This window comes from Schistocerca americana, chromosome X (genome assembly GCF_021461395.2).
Source record: "Schistocerca americana isolate TAMUIC-IGC-003095 chromosome X, iqSchAmer2.1, whole genome shotgun sequence".
NCBI lineage: Eukaryota > Metazoa > Arthropoda > Insecta > Orthoptera > Acrididae > Schistocerca > Schistocerca americana.
The window spans coordinates 40,831,545-40,849,966 of NC_060130.1; positions in this window are offsets into that span (position 1 = coordinate 40,831,545).

Consider the following 18,422-nt stretch of genomic DNA (forward strand, 5'->3'; position numbering starts at 1 on the left):
AGCAATTGCATCGGAAATAAATATAAAAGGTAAAATGCCGACTTAAGTACTAGAAGACTGACTCTTCTTACAGTCTATGTTTTGAACCATTCCTGTGACGCCAGTTATAGATTCCGATGCTTAACTTCAGGTTTACTGTATCCCTTGGACCTTCTTCTTGACGTCGAAACACAGAAATTGCATCGGAATTAAATACAAAATGCACAATGAAGACTTAAATACACGAAGACGGACCCTTCTTACTGTCTATGTTTTGAACCATTCCTGTGACAAAAGTTCTTGATTCCGATGCTTCATTTATAGTTTACTGTATCCCTCTGACCATCGTATTGACGATGAAACACAGAAATTGAATCGGAATTAAATACAAAAAGCACAATGCCGACTTATGTACAAGAAGACTGACTCTTCTTACTGACTATATCTTGATCCATTCCTGTGACACTAGGTATAGATTCCGATGCTTCACTTCAGGTTTACTGTATCCCTTGGACCTTCTTATTGACGATGAAACACAGTAATTGCATCGGAATTAAATAGAAAAGGCACAATGCCGACTTAGGTACAAGAAGTCTGACTGTTCTAACTGACTATTATTTGAACCATGCCTGTGTGACTAGTTGTGGATTCCGATGCTTCACTTCATGTTTACAGCATCCCTCTGACCTTCTTATTAACGATGAAACACAGATATTGCATCGGAATTAAATACAAAAGGCACAATGCCGACTGAAGTACTAGAAGACTGACTCTCCTTACTGACTATGTTTTGAACCATACCTGTGACACAAGTTATAGATTCAGATGCTTCACTTCTGGTTTACTGTATCCCTCGGACCTTCGTATTGACAATGAAACACAGAAATTGCATCGGAATTAAATACAAAAGGCACAATGCCGACTTACGTACAAGAAGACTGGCTCTTCTTACTGTCTATGTTTTGAAACATTCCTGTGACGTTAGTTACAGATTCCGATGCTTCACTTCAGGTTTACTGTATCCCTTGGACCTTCTTATTGACGATGAAACACAGAAATTGCATCGGAATTTAATTGAAAAGGCACAATGCCGACCTAAGTACAAGAAGTCTGACTTTCCTTACTGACTATGTATTGAACCATTCCTGTGACACTAGTTATAGACTCCGATGCTACACCTTAGGTTTCCTGTATCCCTCTGACCTTCTTATTGACGATAAAACACAGAAATTGCACCGGAATTAAATAGAAAAGGCACAATGCCGACTTAGGTAAAAAACGACGGACTCTTGTTCCTGACTATGTTTTGAACCATTCCTGTGACACTAGTTATAGATTCCGTTGCTTCACTTCTGGTTTACTGTATCCCTTGGACCTTCTTATTGACGATGAAACGCAGAAATTGCATCGGAATTAAATACAAAAGGCACAATGCCGATGTAAGTACATGAAGACTGACTCTTCTTACTGACTATGTTTTGAACCATTCCTGTGACACTAGTTATAGATTCCGATGGTTCACTCCAGGTTAACTGTATCCCTTGGACCTTCTTATTGACGATGAAACACAGAAATTGAATCGGAATGAAATACAAAAAGCACAATGACGACTTAAGTACAAGAAGACCGACTCTTCATACTGACTATGTTTGAACCATTCCTGTGACACCAGTTATAGATTACTTTGTTTCACTTCAGGTTTACTGTATCCCTTGGACCTTCTTATTGACGATGAAACACAGCAATTGCATCGGAAATAAATATAAAAGGCAAAATGCCGACTTAAGTACTTGAAGACTGACTCTTCTTACAGTCTATGTTTTGAACCATTCCTGTGACGCCAGTTATGGATTCCGATGCTTAACTTCAGGTTTACTGTATCCCTTGGACCTTATTATTGACGATGAAACACAGAAATTGCATCGGAATTAAATACAAAAAGCACAATGAAGACTTAAATACACGAAGACGGACCCTTCTTACTGTCTATGTTTTGAACCATTCCTGTGACAAAACTTCTAGATTCCGATGCTTCATTTCTAGTTTACTGTATCCCTCTGACCATCTTATTGACGATGAAACACAGAAATTGAATCGGAATTAAATACAAAAGGCACAATGCCGACTTAAATACAAGAAGACTGACTCATCTTACTGACTATGTTTTGAACCATTCCTGTGACACTAGTTATAGATTCCGATGCTTCACTTCAGCTTTACTGTATCCCTTGGACCTTCTTATTGACGACGAAACACAGAACTTGCATCGGAATTAAATAGAAAAGGCGCAATGCCGACTGATGTACAAGAAGACTGACTCTTCTTACTGACTATATCTTGATCCATTCCTGTGACACTAGTTATAGATTCCGATGCTTCACTTCAGGTTTACTGTATCCCTTGGACTTTCTTATTGACGATGAAACACAGTAATTGCATCGGAATTAAATAGAAAAGGCACAATGCCGACTTAGGTACAAGAAGTCTGACTGTTCTAACTGACTATTATTTGAACCATTCCTGTGTGACTAGTTGTGGATTCCGATGCTTCACTTCATGTTTACAGCATCCCTCTGACCTTCTTATTAACGATGAAACACAGATATTGCATTGGATCTAAATACAAAAGGCACAATGCCGACTTAAGTACTAGAAGACTGGCTCTTCTTACTGTCTATGTTTTGAAACATTCCTGTGACGTTAGTTACAGATTACGATGCTTCACTTCAGGTTTACTGTATCCCTTGGACCTTCTTATTGACGATGAAACACAGAAATTGCATCGGAATTAAATAGAAAAGGCACAATGTCGACTTAGGTACAAGACGACTGACAATTGTTACTGACAATTTTTTGAACCATTCCTGTGACACTAGTTATAGATTCCGTTGCTTCACTTCAGGTTTACTGTATCCCTCTGAGCTTCTTACTGACGATGAAACACAGAAATTGTATCGGAATTAAATAGAAAAGCACAATGCCGATTTAAGTGCAACAAGACTGTCTCTACTTACTGTCTATGTTTTGAACCATTCCTGTGACACTAGTTTTAGATTCCGATGCTTCACTTCAGGTTTACAGTGTCCCTCTGACATTCTTATTGACGATGAAACAAAGAAATTGCATCGGAATTATATACAAACGGCACAATGCCGACTTAAGTACAAGAAGACTGACTCTTCCTACTGTCGATATTTTGAACCATTCCTGTGACACTAGTAATAGATTCCAATGCTTCACTTCAGGTTTACTGAATCCCTTGGACCTTCTTATTGACGATGAATCACAGTAATTGCATCGGAATTAAATACAAAAGGCACAATGCCGACTTAAGTACAAGAAGACTGACTCTTCTTACTGTCTATGCTGTGAACCATTCCTGTGACTCTAGTTATAGATTTCGATGCTTCACACCAGGTTAACTGTATCCCTTGGACCATCTTATTGACGATGAAACACAGAAATTGCATCGGAATTAAATACAAAATGCACAATGCCGATGTAAGTATATGAAGACTGACTCTTCTTACTGACTATGTTTGAACCATTCCTGTGACACTAGTTATAGATTCCGATGCTTCACTTCCGGTTTACAGTATCCCTTGAATCTTCTTATTGACGATGAAACACAGAAATTGCATCGGAATTAAATTGGAAAGGCACAAAGCCGACTTAAGTACAAGAATACTGACTCTTATTACTGGCTATGTTTTGAACCATTGCTGTGACACTAGTTATAGATTCCGATGCTTCACACCAGGTTTACTGAATCCCTTGGACCTTCTTGTTGATGATGAAACACAGAAATTACATCGGAATTAAATAGAAAAGGCACAATGCCAACTTAAGTACAAGAAGACTCACTCTTCTCACTGACTGTGTTTTGAATCATTCCTGTGACACTAGCTATGGATTACGATGCTTCACTTCAGGTTTACTGTATGCCTTGGACATTCGTATTGACGATGAAACACAGAAATTGCATCGGAATTTAATACAAAAGGCACAATGCCGACTTAAGTACAAGAAGACCGACTCTTCCTACAGTCTATGATTTGAACCATTCCTGTGACACTAGTTTTAGATTCCGATGCTTCACTTCAGGTTTTCTGTATCCCTCTGACCTTCTTATTGACGATGAATCACAGAAGTTGCATCGGAATTAAATACAAACGGCACAATGCCGACTTAAGTACAAGAAGGCTGACTCTTCCTACTGTCTATGCTCTGAACCATTCCTGTGACACTAGTTATAGATTCCGATGCTAAACTTCAGGTTTACTGTATCCCTTGGACCTTCTTATTGACGATGAAACACAAAAATTGCATCGGAATTAAATACAGAAGGCACAATGCCGACTTAAGTACAAAAAGACTGATTCTTCTTACAGACTATCTTTTGAACCATTCCTGTGACACTAGTTATAGATTCTGATGCTTCACTTCAGGTTTACTGAAACCCTTGGACCTTCTTATTGACGATGAAACACAGAAATTGCATCGGAATTAGATAGAAAAGGCACAATGCCGACTTAAGTACAAGAAGACTGACTCTTCGTACTGTGTATGTTTTGAAACATTCCTGTGACACTAGTTATAGATTCCGATGCTTCACTTCATGTTTACTGTATCACTTGGACCTTCTTATTGACGACGAAACATAGAAAAAGCGTCGGAATTAAATAGAAAAGGCACAATGCCGACTTAAGTACTAGAAGACTATCTCTTCCTACTGTCTATGATTTGTACCGTTCCTGTGACACTAATTATAGATTCCGATGCTTCACTTCAGGTTTACTGTATCCCTTGGACCTTCTTATTGACGATGAAACACAGAAATTGCATCGGAATTAAATACAAAAGGCACAATGCCGACTTATGTACAAGAAGACTGACTCTTCTTACTGTCTATGTTTTGAAACATTCCTGTGACGTTAGTTACACATTCCGATGCTTCACCACAGGTTTACTGTATCCCTTGGACCTTCTTATTGACGATGAAACACAGAAATTGCATCGGAATCTAATTGAAAAGGCACAATGCCGACCTAAGTACAAGAAGACTGACTCTCCTTACTGACTATGTATTGAACCATTAATGTGACACTAGTTATAGACTCCGATGCTTCACCTCAGGTTTCCTGTATCCCTCTGACCTTCATATTGACGGTGAAACACAGAAATTGCATCGGAATTAAATAGAAAAGGCACAATGCCGACTTCAGTACAAGAAGACTTACTCTTCTTACTGATTATGTTTGAACAAATCCTGTGACACTAGTTATAAATTCCGATGCTTCACTTTCGGTTTACTGTATCCCTTGGACCTTCTTGTTGACGATGAAACACAGAAATTGAATCGGATTGAAATACGAAAAGCACAATGCCGACTTAAGTACAAGAAGACCGACTCTTCTTACTAACTATGCTTGAACCATTCCTGTGACACTAGTTATAGATTCCGTTGCTTCACTTCAGGTTTACTGTATCCCTTGGACCTTCTTATTGACGATGAAACACAGAAATTGAATCGGAATTAAATACAAAAGGCACAATGCCGACTTAAATACAAGAAGACTGACTCATCTTACTGACTATGTTTTGAACCATTCCTGTGACACTAGTTATAGATTCCGATGCTTCACTTCAGCTTTACTGTATCCCTTGGACCTTCTCATTGACGATGAAACACTGAAATTGCTTCGGAATTAAATAGAAAAGGCACAATGCCGACTTAAGTACAAGAAGACTGACTCTTCTTACTCACTATGTTTGGAACCATTCCTGTGACACTAGTTATAGATTCCGATGTTTCACTTCAGGTTTACTGTATCCCTCTGACATTCTTATTGACGATGAAACACAGAAAATGCATCGGAATTAAATACAAACGGCACAATGCCGACTTAAGTACAAGAAGACTGACTCTTCCTACTGTCTATATTTTGAACCATTCCTGTGACACTAGTTATAGATTCCGATGCTTAACATCAGGTTTACTGAATCACTTGGACCTTCATATTGACGATGAAACACAGAGATGGCATCGGAATTAAATACAAAAGGCACAATGCCGACATAAGGACAAGAAGACTGACTCTTCTTACTGCCTATGCTTTGAACCATTCCTGTGACACTAGTTATAGTTTCCGATGATTCACTTCAGGTTTTCTGTATCCCTCTGAGCTTCTTACTGACGATGAAACACAGAAATTGTTTTGGAATTAAATAGAAAAGGCACAATGCCGATTTAAGTGCAAGAAGACTGTCACTACTTACTGTCTATGATTTGAACCATTCCTGTGACACTAGTTTTAGATTCCGATGCTTCACTTCGGGTTTACAGTATCCCTCTGACATTCTTATTGACGATGAAACACAGAAATTGCATCGGAATTAAATACAAACGGCACAATGCCGACTTAAGTACAAGAAGACTGACTCTTGCTACTGTCTATATTTTGAACCATTCCTGAGACACTAGTTATAGATTCCAATGCTTCACTTCAGGTTTGCTGAATCCCTTGTACCTTCTTATTGACGACGAATCACAGAAATTGCATCGGAATTAAATACAAAAGGCACAATGCCGACTTAAGTACAAGAAGACTGACTCTTCTTACTGTCTATGCTGTGAACCATTCCTGTGACACTAGTTATAGATTTCGCTACTTCACACCAGGTTTACTGTACCCCTTGGACCTTCTTATTGACGATGAAACACGGAAATTGCATCGGAATTAAATAGAAAAGGCACAATGTCGACTTAGGTACAAGACGACTGACTCTTGTTACTGACAATTTTTTGAACCATTCCTGTGACACTAGTTACAGATTCCGTTGCTTCACCTCAGGTTTACTGTATCCCTTGGACCTTCTTATTGACGATGAAACACACAAATTGCATCGGAATTAAATACAAAAGGCACAATGCCGATGAAAGTACATGAAGACTAACTCTTCTTACTGACTATGTTTTGAACCATTCCTGTGACACTAGTTATAGATTCCGATGCTTCACTTCCGGTTTACTGTATCCCTTGAATCCTCTTATTGACGATTAAACACAGAAATTGCATCGGAATTAAATTGAAAAGGCACAAAGCCGACTTAAGTACAAGAAGACTGACTTTTCTTACTGACTATGTTTTGAAACATTCCTGTGACACTAGTTATAGATTCCGATGCTTCACTTCAGGTTTACTGTATCACTAGGACCTTCTAATTGACGACGAAACACAGAAAAAGCGTCGGAATTAAATAGAAAAGGCACAATGCCGACTTAAGTACTAGAAGACTATCTCCTCCTACTGTCTATGATTTGTACCATTCCTGTGACACTAGTTATTGATTCCGATGCTTCACTTCAGGTTTACTGTATCCGTTGGACCTTCTTATTGACGATGAAGCACAGAAATTGCATCGGAAGTAAATACAAAAGGCATAATCCCGACTTAAGTACAAGAAGACTGACTCTTCTTACTGACTATGTTTTGAATCATTCCTGTGACACTAGTTGAAGATTCCGATGCTTCACTTCAGGTTTACTGTATCCCTTGGACATTTTTATTGACGATGAAACACAGAAATTGAATCGGAATTAAATACAAAAGGCAAAATGCCGACTTAAATACAAGAAGACTGACTCATCTTACTGACTGTGTTTTGAACCATTCCTGTGACACTAGTTATAGATTCCGATGCTTCACTTCAGCTTTACTGTATCCCTTGGACCTTCTTATTGACGATGAAACACTGAAATTGCATCGGAATTAAATAGAAAAGGCACAATGCCGACTTAAGTACAAGAAGACTGACTCTTCTTACTCACTATGTTTGGAACCATTCCTGTGACACTAGTTATAGATTCCGATGTTTCACTTCAGGTTTACTGTATCCCTCTGACATTCTTATTGACGATGAAACACAGAAAATGCATCGGAATTAAATACAAACGGCACAATGCCGACTTAAGTACAAGAAGACTGACTCTTCCTACTGTCTATATTTTGAACCATTCCTGTGACACTAGTTATAGATTCCGATGCTTAACATCAGGTTTACTGAATCACTTGGACCTTCTTATTGACGATGAAACACAGAGATGGCATCGGAATTAAATACAAAAGGCACAATGCCGACATAAGGACAAGAAGACTGACTCTTCTTACTGCCTATGCTTTGAACCATTCCTGTGACACTAGTTATAGTTTCCGATGATTCACTTCAGGTTTTCTGTATCCCTCTGAGCTTCTTACTGACGATGAAACACAGAAATTGTTTTGGAATTAAATAGAAAAGGCACAATGCCGATTTAAGTGCAAGAAGACTGTCACTACTTACTGTCTATGATTTGAACCATTCCTGTGACACTAGTTTTAGATTCCGATGCTTCACTTCAGGTTTACAGTATCCCTCTGACATTCTTATTGACGTGAAACACAGAAATTGCATCGGAATTAAATACAAACGGCACAATGCCGACTTAAGTACAAGAAGACTGACTCTTGCTACTGTCTATATTTTGAACCATTCCTGAGACACTAGTTATAGATTCCAATGCTTCACTTCAGGTTTGCTGAATCCCTTGTACCTTCTTATTGACGACGAATCACAGAAATTGCATCGGAATTAAATACAAAAGGCACAATGCAGACTTAAGTTCAAGAAGACTGACTCTTCTTACTGTCTATGCTGTGAACCATTCCTGTGACACTAGTTATAGATTTCGCTGCTTCACACCAGGTTTACTGTACCCCTTGGACCTTCTTATTGACGATGAAATACGGAAATTGCTTCGGAATTAAATAGAAAAGGCACAATGTCGACTTAGGTACAAGACGACTAACTCTTGTTACTGACAATTTTTTGAACCATTCCTGTGACACTAGTTACAGATTCCGTTGCTTCACCTCAGGTTTACAGTATCCCTTGGACCTTCTTATTGACGATGAAACACACAAATTGCATCGGAATTAAATACAAATAGCACAATGCCGACGTAAGTACAAGAAGACTGACTCTTCTTACTGACTATGTTATGAACCATTCCTGTGGCACTGGTTATAGATTCCGTTGCTTAACTTCAGGTTTACTGTATCGCTTGGACCTTCTTATTGACGATGAAACACAGAAATTGCATCGGAATTAAATAGAAAAGGCACAATGCCGATGAAAGTACATGAAGACTAACTCTTCTTACTGACTATGTTTTGAACCATTCCTGTGACACTAGTTATAGATTCCGATGCTTCACTTCCGGTTTACTGTATCCCTTGAATCTTCTTATTGACGATTAAACACAGAAATTGCATCGGAATTAAATTGAAAAGGCACAAAGCCGACTTAAGTACAAGAAGACTGACTTTTCTTACTGACTATGTTTTGAAACATTCCTGTGACACTAGTTATAGATTCCGATGCTTCACTTCAGGTTTACTGTATCACTAGGACCTTCTTATTGACGACGAAACACAGAAAAAGCGTCGGAATTAAATAGAAAAGGCACAATGCCGACTTAAGTACTAGAAAACTATCTCTTCCTACTGTCTATGATTTGTACCATTCCTGTGACACTAGTTATTGATTCCGATGCTTCACTTCAGGTTTACTGTATCCGTTGGACCTTCTTATTGACGATGAAGCACAGAAATTGCATCGGAAGTAAATACAAAAGGCATAATGCCGACTTAAGTACAAGAAGACTGACTCTTCTTACTGACTATGTTTTGAATCATTCCTGTGACACTAGTTGAAGATTCCGATGCTTCACTTCAGGTTTACTGTATCCCTTGGACATTTTTATTGGCGATGAAACACAGAAATGGCAACGGAATTAAACACAAAAGGCACAATGCCGACTTAAGTAAAAGAAGACTGACTCTTCTTACTGACTACGTTTTGAACCGTTCCTGTGACACTAATTATAGATTCCAATGCTTCACTTCAGGTTTACTGTATCCCTTGGACCTTCTTATTGACGATGAAACACAGAAGTTGCATCGGAGTCTAATTGAAAAGGCATAATGCCGACCTAAGTATAAGAAGTCTGACTCTCCTTACTGACTACGTATTGAACCATTCCTGTGACACTAGTTATAGACTCCGATGCTTCACCTCAGGTTTCCTGTATGCCTCTGACCTTCTTATTGACGATAAAACACAGAAATTGCATCGGAATTAAATAGAAAGGCACAATGCCGACTTAGGTAAAAGACGACTGACTCTTGTTCCTGACTATGTTTTGAACCATACCTGTGACACAAGTTATAGATTCCGATGGTTCACTCCAGGTTTACTGTATCCCTTGGACCTTCCTATTGACGATGAAACACAGAAACTACATCGGAATTAAATAGAAAAGGCACAATGCCAACTTAAGTACAAAAAGACTCACTCTTTTCACTGACTAAGTTTTGAACCATTCCTGTGACACTAGCTATGGATTCCGATGCTTCACTTCAGGTTTACTGTATCCCTTGGACCTTCTTATCGACGATGAAACACAGAAATTGAATCGGAATGAAATACAAAAAGCACAATGCCGACTTAAGTACAAGAAGACCGACTCTTCTTACTGACTATGTTTGAACCATTCCTGTGACACCAGTTATAGATTACTTTGTTTCACTTCAGGTTTACTGTATCCCTTGGACCTTCTTATTGACGATGAAACACAGCAATTGCATCGGAAATAAATATAAAAGGCAAAATGCCGACTTAAGTACTAGAAGACTGACTCTTCTTACAGTCTATGTTTTGAATCATTCCTGTGACGCCAGTTATAGATTCCGATGCTTAACTTCAGGTTTACTGTATCCCTTGGACCTTCTTATTGACGTTGAAACACAGAAATTGCATCGGAATTAAGTACAAAAGCACAATGAAGACTTAAATACACGAAGACGGACCCTTCTTACTGTCTATGATTTGAACCATTCCTGTGACAAAACTTCTAGATTCCGATGCTTCATTTCTAGTTTACTGTATCCCTCTGACCATCTTATTGACGATGAAACACAGAAATTGAATCGGAATTAAATACAAAAGGCACAATGCCGACTAAAATACAAGAAGACTGACTCATCTTACTGACTATGTTTTGAACCATTCCTGTGACACTAGTTATAGATTCCGATGCTTCACTTCAGCTTTACTGTATCCCTTGGACCTTCTTATTGACGATGAAACACAGCAATTGCATCGGAAATAAATATAAAAGGCAAAATGCCGACTTAAGTACTAGAAGACTGACTCTTCTTACAGTCTATGCTTTGAACCATTCCTGTGACGCCAGTTATAGATTCCGATGCTTAACTTCAGGTTTACTGTATCCCTTGGACCTTCTTATTGACGACGAAACACAGAACTTGCATCGGAATTAAATAGAAAAGGCGCAATGCCGACTTATGTACAAGAAGACTGACTCTTCTTACTGACTATATCTTGATCCATTCCTGTGACACTAGTTATAGATTCCGATGCTTCACTTCAGGTTTACTGTACCCCTTGGACCTTCTTATTGACGATGAAACACAGTAATTGCATCGGAATTAAAAAGAAAAGGCACAATGCCGACTTAGGTACAAGAAGTCTGACTGTTCTAACTGACTATTATTTGAACCATTCCTGTGTGACTAGTTGTGGATTCCGATGGTTCACTTCATGTTTACAGCATCCCTCTGACCTTCTTATTAACGATGAAACACAGATATTGCATCGGAATTAAATACAACAGGCACAATGCCGACTTAAGTACTAGAAGACTGGCTCTTCTTACTGTCTATGTTTTGAAACATTCCTGTGACGTTAGTTACAGATTCCGATGCTTCACTTCAGGTTTACTGTATCCCTTGGACCTTCTTATTGACGATGAAACACAGAAATTGCATCGGAATCTAATTGAAAAGGCACAATGCCGACCTAAGTACTAGAAGTCTGACTCTCCTTACTGACTATGTATTGAACCATTCCTGTGACACTAGTTATAGACTCCGATGCTTCACCTCAGGTTTCCTGTATCCCTCTGACCTTCTTATTGACGATAAAACATAGAAATTGCATCGGAATTAAATAGAAAAGGCACAATGCCGACTTAGGTAAAAGACGACTGACTCTTCTTCCTGACTATGTTTTGAACCATTCCTGTGACACTAGTTATAGATTCCGTTGCTTCACTTCAGGTTTACTGTATCCCTTGGACCTTCTTATTGACGATGAAACGCAGAAATTGCATCGGAATTAAATACAAAAGGCACAATGCCGAAGTAAGTACATGAAGGCTGACTCTTCTTACTGACTATGTTTTGAACCACTCCTGTGACACTAGTTATAGATTCCGAAGCTTCACTCCAGGTTTACTGTATCCCTTGGACCTTCTTATTGACGATGAAACACAGAAATTACATCGGAATTAAATAGAAAAGGCACAATGCCGACTTAAGTACAAGAAGACTCACTCTTCTCACTGACTATGTTTGAACCATTCCTGTGACACTAGCTATGGATTTCGATGCTTCACTTCAGGTTTACTGTATCCCTTCGACCTTCTTATTGACGATGAAACACAGAAATTGAATCGGAATGAAATACAAAAAGCACAATGCCCACTTAAGTACAAGAAGACCGACTCTTCTTACTGACTATGTTTGAACCATTCCCTTGACACCAGTTATAGATTATTTTGTTTCACTTCAGGTTTACTGTATCCCTTGGACCTTCTTATTGACGATGAAACACAGGAGTTGCATCGGAAATAAATATAAAAGGCAAAATGCCGACTTAAGTACTAGAAAACTGACTCTTCTTACAGTCTATGTTTTGAACCATTCCTGTGACGCCAGTTATAGATTCCGATGCTTAACTTCAGGTTTACTGTATCCCGTGGACCTTCTTATTGACGTTGAAACACAGAAATTGCATCGGAATTAAATACAAAAAGCACAATGAAGACTTAAATACACGAAGACGGACCCTTCTTACTGTCTATGTTTTGAACCATTCCTGTGACAAAAGTTCTAGATTCCGATGTTTCATTTCTAGTTTACGGTATCCCTCTGACCATCTTATTGACGATGAAACACAGAAATTGAATCGGAATTTAATACAAAAGGCACAATGCAGACTTAAATACAAGAAGACTGACTCATCTTACTGACAATGTTTTGAACCATTCCTGTGACACTAGTTATAGATTCCGATGCTTCACTTCAGCTTTACTGTATCCCTTGGACCTTCTTATTGACGATGAAACACAGCAATTGCATCGGAAATAAATATAAAGGACAAAATGCTGACTTAATTACTAGAAGAGTGACTCTACTTACAGTCTATGCTTTGAACCATTCCTGTGACGCCAGTTATAGATTCCGATGCTTAACTTCAGGTTTACTGTATCCCTTGGACCTTCTTATTGACGACGAAACACAGAAATTGCATCGGAATTAAATAGAAAAGGCGCAATGCCGACTTATGTACAAGAAGACTGACTCTTCTTACTGACTATACCTTGATCCATTCCTGTGGCACTGGTTATAGATTCCGTTGCTTAACTTCAGGTTTACTGTATCGCTTGGACCTTCTTATTGACGATGAAACACAGAAATTGCATCGGAATTAAATAGAAAAGGCACAATGCCGATGAAAGTACATGAAGACTAACTCTTCTTACTGACTATGTTTTGAACCATTCCTGTGACACTAGTTATAGATTCCGATGCTTCACTTCCGGTTTACTGTATCCCTTGAATCTTCTTATTGACGATTAAACACAGAAATTGCATCGGAATTAAATTGAAAAGGCACAAAGCCGACTTAAGTACAAGAAGACTGACTTTTCTTACTGACTATGTTTTGAAACATTCCTGTGACACTAGTCATAGATTCCGATGCTTCACTTCAGGTTTACTGTATCACTAGGACCTTCTTATTGACGACGAAACACAGAAAAAGCGTCGGAATTAAATAGAAAAGGCACAATGCCGACTTAAGTACTAGAAAACTATCTCTTCCTACTGTCTATGATTTGTACCATTCCTGTGACACTAGTTATTGATTCCGATGCTTCACTTCAGGTTTACTGTATCCGTTGGACCTTCTTATTGACGATGAAGCACAGAAATTGCATCGGAAGTAAATACAAAAGGCATAATGCCGACTTAAGTACAAGAAGACTGACTCTTCTTACTGACTATGTTTTGAATCATTCCTGTGACACTAGTTGAAGATTCCGATGCTTCACTTCAGGTTTACTGTATCCCTTGGACATTTTTATTGGCGATGAAACACAGAAATGGCAACGGAATTAAACACAAAAGGCACAATGCCGACTTAAGTAAAAGAAGACTGACTCTTCTTACTGACTACGTTTTGAACCGTTCCTGTGACACTAATTATAGATTCCGATGCTTCACTTCAGGTTTACTGTATCCCTTGGACCTTCTTATTGACGATGAAACACAGAAGTTGCATCGGAGTCTAATTGAAAAGGCATAATGCCGACCTAAGTACAAGAAGTCTGACTCTCCTTACTGACTATGTATTGAACCATTCCTGTGACACTAGTTATAGACTCCGATGCTTCACCTCAGGTTTCCTGTATGCCTCTGACCTTCTTATTGACGATAAAACACAGAAATTGCATCGGAATTAAATAGAAAAGGCACAATGCCGACTTAGGTAAAAGACGACTGACTCTTGTTCCTGACTATGTTTTGAACCATACCTGTGACACAAGTTATAGATTCCGATGGTTCACTCCAGGTTTACTGTATCCCTTGGACCTTCCTATTGACGATGAAACACAGAAACTACATCGGAATTAAATAGAAAAGGCACAATGCCAACTTAAGTACAAAAAGACTCACTCTTTTCACTGACTAAGTTTTGAACCATTCCTGTGACACTAGCTATGGATTCCGATGCTTCACTTCAGGTTTACTGTATCCCTTGGACCTTCTTATCGACGATGAAACACAGAAATTGAATCGGAATGAAATACAAAAAGCACAATGCCGACTTAAGTACAAGAAGACCGACTCTTCTTACTGACTATGTTTGAACCATTCCTGTGACACCAGTTATAGATTACTTTGTTTCACTTCAGGTTTACTGTATCCCTTGGACCTTCTTATTGACGATGAAACACAGCAATTGCATCGGAAATAAATATAAAAGGCAAAATGCCGACTTAAGTACTAGAAGACTGACTCTTCTTACAGTCTATGTTTTGAATCATTCCTGTGACGCCAGTTATAGATTCCGATGCTTAACTTCAGGTTTACTGTATCCCTTGGACCTTCTTATTGACGTTGAAACACAGAAATTGCATCGGAATTAAGTACAAAAGCACAATGAAGACTTAAATACACGAAGACGGACCCTTCTTACTGTCTATGATTTGAACCATTCCTGTGACAAAACTTCTAGATTCCGATGCTTCATTTCTAGTTTACTGTATCCCTCTGACCATCTTATTGACGATGAAACACAGAAATTGAATCGGAATTAAATACAAAAGGCACAATGCCGACTTAAATACAAGAAGACTGACTCATCTTACTGACTATGTTTTGAACCATTCCTGTGACACTAGTTATAGATTCCGATGCTTCACTTCAGCTTTACTGTATCCCTTGGACCTTCTTATTGACGATGAAACACAGCAATTGCATCGGAAATAAATATAAAAGGCAAAATGCCGACTTAAGTACTAGAAGACTGACTCTTCTTACAGTCTATGCTTTGAACCATTCCTGTGACGCCAGTTATAGATTCCGATGCTTAACTTCAGGTTTACTGTATCCCTTGGACCTTCTTATTGACGACGAAACACAGAACTTGCATCGGAATTAAATAGAAAAGGCGCAATGCCGACTTATGTACAAGAAGACTGACTCTTCTTACTGACTATATCTTGATCCATTCCTGTGACACTAGTTATAGATTCCGATGCTTCACTTCAGGTTTACTGTACCCCTTGGACCTTCTTATTGACGATGAAACACAGTAATTGCATCGGAATTAAAATGAAAAGGCACAATGCCGACTTAGGTACAAGAAGTCTGACTGTTCTAACTGACTATTATTTGAACCATTCCTGTGTGACTAGTTGTGGATTCCGATGGTTCACTTCATGTTTACAGCATCCCTCTGACCTTCTTATTAACGATGAAACACAGATATTGCATCGGAATTAAATACAACAGGCACAATGCCGACTTAAGTACTAGAAGACTGGCTCTTCTTACTGTCTATGTTTTGAAACATTCCTGTGACGTTAGTTACAGATTCCGATGCTTCACTTCAGGTTTACTGTATCCCTTGGACCTTCTTATTGACGATGAAACACAGAAATTGCATCGGAATCTAATTGAAAAGGCACAATGCCGACCTAAGTACTAGAAGTCTGACTCTCCTTACTGACTATGTATTGAACCATTCCTGTGACACTAGTTATAGACTCCGATGCTTCACCTCAGGTTTCCTGTATCCCTCTGACCTTCTTATTGACGATAAAACATAGAAATTGCATCGGAATTAAATAGAAAAGGCACAATGCCGACTTAGGTAAAAGACGACTGACTCTTCTTCCTGACTATGTTTTGAACCATTCCTGTGACACTAGTTATAGATTCCGTTGCTTCACTTCAGGTTTACTGTATCCCTTGGACCTTCTTATTGACGATGAAACGCAGAAATTGCATCGGAATTAAATACAAAAGGCACAATGCCGAAGTAAGTACATGAAGGCTGACTCTTCTTACTGACTATGTTTTGAACCACTCCTGTGACACTAGTTATAGATTCCGAAGCTTCACTCCAGGTTTACTGTATCCCTTGGACCTTCTTATTGACGATGAAACACAGAAATTACATCGGAATTAAATAGAAAAGGCACAATGCCGACTTAAGTACAAGAAGACTCACTCTTCTCACTGACTATGTTTGAACCATTCCTGTGACACTAGCTATGGATTTCGATGCTTCACTTCAGGTTTACTGTATCCCTTCGACCTTCTTATTGACGATGAAACACAGAAATTGAATCGGAATGAAATACAAAAAGCACAATGCCCACTTAAGTACAAGAAGACCGACTCTTCTTACTGACTATGTTTGAACCATTCCCTTGACACCAGTTATAGATTACTCTGTTTCACTTCAGGTTTACTGTATCCCTTGGACCTTCTTATTGACGATGAAACACAGGAGTTGCATCGGAAATAAATATAAAAGGCAAAATGCCGACTTAAGTACTAGAAAACTGACTCTTCTTACAGTCTATGTTTTGAACCATTCCTGTGACGCCAGTTATAGATTCCGATGCTTAACTTCAGGTTTACTGTATCCCGTGGACCTTCTTATTGACGTTGAAACACAGAAATTGCATCGGAATTAAATACAAAAAGCACAATGAAGACTTAAATACACGAAGACGGACCCTTCTTACTGTCTATGTTTTGAACCATTCCTGTGACAAAAGTTCTAGATTCCGATGTTTCATTTCTAGTTTACGGTATCCCTCTGACCATCTTATTGACGATGAAACACAGAAATTGAATCGGAATTTAATACAAAAGGCACAATGCAGACTTAAATACAAGAAGACTGACTCATCTTACTGACTATGTTTTGAACCATTCCTGTGACACTAGTTATAGATTCCGATGCTTCACTTCAGCTTTACTGTATCCCTTGGACCTTCTTATTGACGATGAAACACAGCAATTGCATCGGAAATAAATATAAAGGACAAAATGCTGACTTAATTACTAGAAGAGTGACTCTACTTACAGTCTATGCTTTGAACCATTCCTGCGACGCCAGTTATAGATTCCGATGCTTAACTTCAGGTTTACTGTATCCCTTGGACCTTCTTATTGACGACGAAACACAGAAATTGCATCGGAATTAAATAGAAAAGGCGCAATGCCGACTTATGTACAAGAAGACTGACTCTTCTTACTGACTATATCTTGATCCATTCCTGTGACACTAGTTATAGATTCCGATGCTTCACTTCAGGTTTACTGTATCCCTTGGACCTTCTTATTGAATATGAAACACAGAAATTGCATCGGAATTAAATACAAAAGGCACAATGCCGATGTAAGTACATGAAGACTGACTCTTCTTACTGACTATGTTTCGAACCATTCCTGTGACACTAGTTATAGATTCCGATGCTTCACTCCAGGTTTACTGTATCCCTTGGACCTTCTTATTGACGATGAAACACAGAAATAACATCGGAATTAAATAGAAAAGGCACAATGCCGACTTAAGTACAAGAAGACTCTCTCTTCTCACTGACTATGTTTTGACCCATTCCTGTGACACTAGCTATGGATTCCGATGCTTCACTTCAGGTTTACTGTATCCCTTGGACCTTCTTATTGACGATGAAACACAGAAATTGAATCGGAATGAAAGACAAAAAGCAC